At 26.1% G+C, this 8,461-nt stretch overlaps 1 protein-coding gene and 1 long non-coding RNA gene across 7 annotated transcripts in view; one reads left to right on the plus strand and one right to left on the minus strand.

Annotated features, from left to right (window-relative positions):
• LOC102670708 overlaps positions 1-6,130 on the minus strand; it is a 132,134-nt gene extending 126,004 nt beyond the window's left edge. The window contains exons 1-2 of one of the 6 annotated variants that reach the window (XM_031509973.1): positions 2,803-3,003; positions 2,612-2,714 (exon numbers count right to left, since the gene is read on the minus strand). The gene's annotated coding sequence lies outside the window, so the exon portion shown is untranslated. Of the gene's footprint in view, positions 1-2,611; positions 2,715-2,802; positions 3,004-3,232; positions 3,286-5,875 lie in introns of those variants that run through there. The other 5 variants (XM_006614712.2, XM_006614713.2, XM_031509974.1 and 2 more) reach the window with 5 other exon arrangements.
• A 367-nt stretch (positions 6,131-6,497) lies between these two features.
• The window catches only part of LOC116185499, a 3,566-nt gene continuing 1,602 nt past the window's right edge, over positions 6,498-8,461 (plus strand). The window contains exon 1 of the long non-coding RNA XR_004150345.1: positions 6,498-6,620. This is a non-coding gene — a long non-coding RNA (uncharacterized LOC116185499). The remainder of the gene's footprint in view (positions 6,621-8,461) is intronic.

Genomic DNA, 8,461 nt, shown 5'->3' on the forward strand with positions numbered 1-8,461 from the left:
CAACGAGGAACGCTAAGGGAGAAGAGCAGTTTATCTTTCCGGAAGAACTTTTCTCTTGTATGCTGAGGAAATACCCTTTCGATCAAACCGCGCCAACGAACCGCAACATCGTGAGACCGACCTTCTCAATCTTCCAACTCTCTATTTCTTTCTCCCTCCCTCTCCTAACCCTCTCTCTCTCTCTCTCTTGCATTGAATCTCACACTCAAAATTAATATCGATTTTAAAAGACGACATACACGAGATATATTTCGAAAAGTTTGGGAAGTTTTGTCATAAATTGTTTCTTTCAAAGTGTAATAGAATTTGTCACGGATCTCTTTCAAAATAGATCTCTTCTTTAAATATGTACAGGATGTTTCATTTGATTTTTCTCGGTGTTATTATTCGTAACGAAAAATGTTTTAGATGAAAATCGAGAGAAGTATATTAATTGGTATTATTATTTTGTGAGTGAACGCTTAAAAATCAAATGAACTTTGCTTTTTTAAATGGAATTATATATTGTTTTTACATCAATATATATAGCTTGATATTTTCTATAAAAAAATATTAATTATATTTCAATTTGAAATTTATAATATGAGAAACAAGGAATATGCAAAATAATATTCTTTTATTCATATTTTCTTTGTCTTTCATGCAATAAGTTTTATAAAATTCAAATTCAGATATCTGTTAAACTAATAATTTTTAGATATGATTAGTTTTATAAAGAATGTCAAATTAATCTATTAAAATATATATAATTCCATTTAAAAAGAAGAAAGTTGATCTTTGCTTATATATCCTCTCATGAAAGAATTAATAATATAAAAATATACTCTTCTTTATTTAATTTTTATCTGAAATATTTTTTTAATTGCAAATAATAATATTGAGATACTCTGCACATTAAAAAGTTTCAACTTATGAACACATTTATGATTATTTTCTCTTAACTATCTCAAAATATTTCTGTAATTATGCACTACGATTATGTACTATTATTCCATTTATTTCAAGTTTATGATATAACTATCACTTTTAATTTGTAAAATTTCAAATATTTCTCTCATTATCATTAATATAGAATGTTTGCTCATGATATACATATATGTATTACATAAATAAATTGCCAGATTTTACACAATGTTATCAAATATAAAAAGATTGAATTCATGTGAATCGAAAATGATATGAAATGATGTTTTTTTTCGTAAAAAGCTTCATTTCCAAATAAATCGATATTGAAAATTCATGAATGCGTCCTCTTGGCTTTACTGTGAACCTAGTTTCGTTGCATTTGTATTCATGAACATTATCATTGCTATGGCTCATTATTATTTCCGAGTCAGACTCTCAGTCTTCGTTGTTCTGTCAATATGACGATATGCAGTAATCTGAGAGCACATTGATATTCCCCATTTGATCCATATGCTAGCAATGCACATATGGCTACTAATTACTGTAGAGGGTCAACCTATCAATTAGTTTCCTCTTCGAATGAATTCTAGCGAGCTTAAAATACGTTAAAGAGCTTGATTTTGAACAATTTTTTCCTTTGCAGTAATTAATGATTGATTTTAGCTTTATTCGCTTAAAATATTTTTATTCTTTGAAATCATTATATCATTGAATTTCATATATACATATAACACTATATGCATCAATATGCAGCTACTACTTATCAACTGTTTATATAAATGTATCAATGCAATTGATATCCAACTTGTATATGTGAATTTGAAAATTTATTTTTTTATCGATTTGAACGAGGCCTTTTTAAGATTCTTTTTATAAATATTTTATTTTCGCGGATTCGAAAATTTCAATAAAAGATTTTATATACAAAAATAAATAATGTAAATTAGAATTTTTTCACTTCAAAAGTACATTTCAAGAAAACTAAATTTTCCAAAAATATTCATTGAGTAAATGAATTTCATGTTTTACATTCAATTTTAATTTTGTGAAGAATAAAAACTTGAATAAAAAATTATTGTAACTGTATTGTGTTCTACATTTACTATTTATTTCATATTAATCATATTTTTCTACATTTGACAAATTTTTAAATCCGATTTTCTCAAAAAACGAAACTTCAAATAAAAAAATTTTATTCTTTTTTTTAATTTATTTTTCGACTACATGCGATTTTTATATATGTAAGTTATATAAAATGTAATAAATCAATACAACAATATAAACAACACAATAATATTTGTTAAACATGTACAAGTGAAATCATATATAAGTTACACATAATCGATGAATCTTTAATATTGATTTATTCGAAAATAAAGTTTCTTAGAAGTGTCATTTTCGACTTACTTTTTCGTGTAAATTTATCACATCTTTTGGTTTATTCCCTTTCGAGATATCATTATTTCGATAACACTTTGTATATCAACAAATATAAGCAAAAAATTTATTTTCATGCATAAATAAAATGCAAATATAATTCTGATTCATAGTTATTTAAAAAAAAATGAAATTTTATTAAAATTATATTGTATTGAATATGATAAAGGATTTAAAGAAAAATTTGATTATTTATATAAATATTTGCTCCATTAATCATTAAATAAAAACTAAAAAAAATGAAAATCAAAAAAATGATTCAACATACCGAAGATAATTGTCAGTTTATGCAGCATCTTGATTTAAACGAAGAACGAACAGTTTAAATAAAACGAAATCCACCAAATTAATCAAAGTTCAAGAAGAAACAACTGAAAATTTACATAAATAATATAATATTGCTTTCTTTTACGATTAAATTTAATATATATTAGCTAACGATTATTAACAATTACCAACCTCAAAAATTGGCAAATAACGAATGGAAAAAATTCTAATGAAAAGAATTGTAGAAATAGAAATGCGATTAATTGCAGAATAGAAAAACATAAACTTGATATTAATAAACAAAAGATACATATATAATTCTTGATAACGGGAAAAGAAAGAAAAATAATCACAGAAACAAAAGAGAACACGAACTTGTTACCACTAAACGGAAGACACTGGATAATCGAATAAATAATCGAAACTTCAAATAATCGCGATAATTAATCGAATCGAATCAAATTGATAGATTTATTATTGTGGGAATATATATTAAATAAATTGTATATTTATCTTAATTTATATTTATTTATTGCACTTAACACTTTAAATTTTACTAACAAGTCTTGTTATTTTAATATTACAATATTGAATCCTACAAATAATATATCGTTTCTCTAACCTCGCACGTACTTCTCGATCATTCTCCATGACACTCGTCCACTTCTCTATCTATATCTCACTCATCATATGTTCCTACGATCATGCACAGTCTCGTTCATTCTATGTCACTTACAATTATGTTAATAATCTTCCAAAAATATATTTGAAGAAATTATTGTTCAAATATATATATTAAAAGTAAGATTTACACGATTTATTAAAATATTCTATTTAGAACTCTTATATATTTTTCATAAAATATTCGAATTCATTTTTTTATTTTTCAAATAAAATTAGAAAGCTCATATTCAAATTTAGTAGAAATATAAAAGCATATTTACACGACAAAGAAAGAAAATGATAAAACTTCAAATTATTCAAATCTCGAAATCTTAATATCTTATATAATTATTAATATTAATTATAATTTCATTAATTTTCATAATTTTCTAATTTTATAGAATATTCGTATTACATGTAATTTAAATAGAAATAAAATCGATTTTTTAAATCTAACAAAAATATATCTTTCCTTAATCTATCGTTGAAACATTTTCTATGCTGTGAAAGCGTTCTACTTCAGCAATTCGTCGAGTTTTCAATGGTCGGCGAAATAAATTGCAGGATCTTAATAGAACACAGGTAAAAAGCTTGCTCGTTAGATTCGAGTCCTCCCTTTAATCGAACTTGAATTAATTTTCAACCACAAAGATTCTTCTGCTCGATTTTATTCATTCACCACTCGTCATGCCTCGTGCAAACTATACATCCAATTCAATCGAATCTCGAATCTGCTTTAATCTACTTGATCAATCCCGGGAAAGCATTAATGCGCAATTTGACATTGTTTTCACGCTTTCATAAATAGGATAGATAGCGAGAGAGGAGAAAGAATGAAAACGAATTTTAACATCAAAATAAGGTAATCGAAAATTAGAAATTAAAAATATGACAGATGTAAAAATGTAAAAATTGAAAATTGGAAATAAGACAGATATATAACTTTAAAAAGTTATAAATATTTAAATCTCGAAACATTTTAATATTTATATAATTCGAAATCAGATAAAAAAAAAAAGGTAAAAAAATATAACTTAGAGAGATATAATTTATTATTATTTAAATAATAATAATTAATTCAATTGAATTTATATTTAAATTTTTGATTCATTTTAATACAATAATATATCGACAAACATATAATACAAAATTTATTGGAAATATTGTAATTGTTAAAAATTTAAATGTAAATTATTCAAATTATAAAATGTTTATTATTGATATAAATAAAAACATAAAAACGTGAAATCAATGCGATATAAACTAAATATAAAGAAAAATAACTTTCTATTATATTCAATGAAAAAGCAAAATTCTAAATAAAAATTGCATACTTTTAAAATATTTCCTACTTAATATTTTATAATATTTCTATGTATTATACATTCAAATTACTGCTACTACTACATTTTGTATCGTTTTCATCTTGATAAAGAAAAAATTTAAATTATTATATTTACTTCAGATCAATTTAACATTCATTTAATATCCATATCCATAACATATTTGCATCTCAATAAATTTCACATATATATTATTACCTTTTGCCAAAAACTTAGATAAAAATTCAATTTTTTACAAAACAAAAATACTGTTACTATTAATTATTAAAAATATGAGATTTGTAAAATATCAAGATAACCAAATAAAAGGAAAAAAAATAAGCATTTTGTGTTTCGAAAATTGTCGAGATGTCATAAAGTTTCGAATTAGAGAATCTAAAATTCAAGTCTCCATATGTATCGAAAATGATAAACGTTTGGCGGAAAGTGTATACTAAACACGACAAGAATTTCCTACTCGAATAACTCACGATCGAAAAACGATTGATACGCAATAGCTTAGTATCACCATTTCGAGGACAACGTATCTCGTATATATATATATATAGCACACACGAGCACACTACGATTAATCGTCTATTTACAACCGAATAGCGAATAACATTTTGCGTAATCCTAGCTCAGTTCCCTCCAAGCCCAAAGTTATATTGTGCCGCATGAAATGCGTGACCTGAACACACCTTCGACATTTTCGTGCTACGTTTCATTTCAGAGCTCGATATTTCATCTTGATGCTCACGAGCATTGGAAGTTTTATCTAGTTCGATGATAATATTAAATACGACGTTAATATTAGATTCGGTTGAACGTGAGAAAGAGGGCGAACGTGAAATGTTCTTGAATATTTTATATATTATTATGTTGAGTATATTATATAGTTGGTCACAGAGGTGACTAAAATCCAACTATATTAACTTGATGCATTTTATTTAAAATTACATATCAGAACGTGGAGAGAGCAATTTAAAATCTAATTTTGATAAATATTTACTTCTTTATTCGATTAATGATGTTCCTATGGTTGGTTTGGAAGTAAAATGAAATATATAAATATACGAAGAAACAATTTTATATTAAAATATTGAAATGAAATACTCAGATGTAATTACAAGTAGAATTAATAATCTATATTTATTGTCTATCACAATTTGTGACCGAGTATCTTAAATGTAATTTTTCAGACGAATAACAAACTATTTATAACTATATCAATCGAAACTAAATGAAGAGTCATCCTTCGTTATGTTTTTGCGATTTACCTCTCGTATCGTGATTCACGACTCGTGGACAGGATAACAGGCTGATCGTCCTTGTGGATGGGTACGTTTTGATAGATAACGAAACCCTCAAGAGACCGTAAGTGATATTCACAAAGCTGGTTCACCAGATAGAAAAACGTCGTTTGTCTAAGAAGCCGTATATGCGATATAAAATTCCAACGAAGATCGTTGAATCGTTCATCCTCGTCAAAGCCAAGAGAAGAAAAGAAAAACCCAGAATCCGCTTCTCCGTAGTGACACTTTTGCCTTTTAACAACTGGAACGGATTGGCGCGAAACACAACGGATAAACTGCACTTCACAAAAAGAAAAAAAGAAGAAATCACGAACCGTCCGCTCTATTTAACCCCGTACAGAGCCGGTTTTCTCTCACGGCGATCGTTTATCTCTCCGGAAATCGTGTCGCGAAGGGATGCGCGGAAACAAGGTCACGGAGAGGTGGCCACCGATCGATCGTCACCCGAGCGAAAACGGGCAAGAACTGACTGGCCTCGCCGAGGGTACCTACCCTTATAGATATAAGACGGACGGGTGACGCATGCGCAGTGGGTGGCCGCGCATGCACGATTCGCGGTCGTTCCACTGCGCTTTCACGCTGCGGACAGGCCTCCTGTACAGGGCTCCGACGGAAGAACAGCGTTAAAGATCGAAACAGATTGGCCGATCGGAAGGAAGAAGAAGCGACGAGGATGGAAAGTCGGTCGTTCGGTCAGAAAGCGACAGTGGTAAGGTGTATGCACCGGTTAACACCCCGGGTTTTCATTCTCAACCGTTTCTTCATTATCGTGCGGTTATCACCGCATGAAAAAAAAAAAAAAATAATAATTTACAAGCGGTCGTTTGTGATTTCACGGTGATGAGACCCTCGGTTTCTGTTTAATGCGTGGTCACGTCCACCGCTTTTGTTAGTCGATGTTTATCTATCGGAATTTTTACATCGTCACGCGCCATGATAATATTACGCATTACGAAATATGAGATGGCGAAATTGCCCGCCATGAGAGTGGAGCGAAATATAGACCAGTAATTTTTTTCTTTCTTCTCCTTTTTTTGAGGGAGAGTTATTTTTTTGACTTTTAATAGGGAACAAAAATTAGATTCTACTGGATCGATGATTGAAAATTATGAGTAATTATGAATAATTATGAATAAATTCATCTATTTATTAGATAAATAAGTTATCTAATTTTGATAATGAAACGAAGATTGGAAAAATTTTCCAGAGATTCTAATTTTCTTACATCAATTTTCTTACATTGGTGTTATTATGTTTTAAATTCGAATCAATAATGACAGAAAATTAGAAAAATATTTTTTAACGAGATAATATTCTTATAGATATTATATTCTTAATTATTATGGTCGACATTAAATTTTATCGTAATGTTGAAAATCGTAGTGTTGAAAACCTATATGGTTTAAATAAGAAAAATTAATGATCAAGAAGAGCTAAAAATTAATTATGTTATTAAAATTAAAGAACAAATAAAATTGGCTTAATCAGAATTAATAGAAGAAATTAAAATAACTTAATAATATTCTTTGTTTATTACAAATAATCAAAAAAAATAAACAAAGAAAAATTGAGTATGAAAAATATTGAATGAAAAAATATTAAAATATTGAATTTATATTTTTTTCAAACAATATAAATAAATTCATAATTATTCATATTATAATATGTTGATTTTTAATTATATAAAATAAACAATTTCAAATGATTTATTTATTATAAATCCTATTCTTATTTAATTTTAATTAATATAAATTAAGTAATAGTAGTTGTGTTTGTAAGATAAAAAGATACATTTATATTTCCAGTTGCTCATATTGTATTTAATATGTGAATTTATTAAAAATATATATATATATATCTATTTTAAGAAAACTTTTTATATTTTTGAAATAAATGAAATAAATGAAATAAATAAGTAATGCATGTTAGAAAGCAATATCGAATCGATTGATCGATTTGATCGAATTTAAAATTGCATCGTTTAAAAATGAATAAATCAGTAACATATTAATAAATTCTGAGCATTCTATATTTCTTTCTAAAGATATAAAAAACACTTATTTTATGAATGATATAATGACATAAAATATCCTAAAATATTCTTATATAAGATTTAATTGATTTAAAGACTGAATGATTAGATACATTATTGTAAATTGATTTATTTCTGCACTGATAAAATATCGTTATTTCTGCATCAATTCAATATAATGGTATTCAAGATAAAATTATCTTTAATACAATATATACTGAAATATGTAAATATATTATACATAAATAAGTTTATTATATTTTATTATATTTAAATTTATTATATTTATTATTTATATTATAATTTATTATACATAAATAAATAAAATTGAAATAATATTATAAAAATATAATAATAAATACTAATTTTTTTTATATAAATGTAAACAAAATTTAGAATTAATTCATAGTTTAATAGTGTTAAATTATTAAAATCTAAGTTATATTAATAAATTTTTCGAGACCAAACAGATTATTATATAAAATATTTAATATATTGAAATATTATTTTAAAATACT

Source organism: Apis dorsata, unplaced genomic scaffold (assembly GCF_000469605.1).
Source record: "Apis dorsata unplaced genomic scaffold, Apis dorsata 1.3 scaffold_196, whole genome shotgun sequence".
Classification (NCBI taxonomy): domain Eukaryota; kingdom Metazoa; phylum Arthropoda; class Insecta; order Hymenoptera; family Apidae; genus Apis; species Apis dorsata.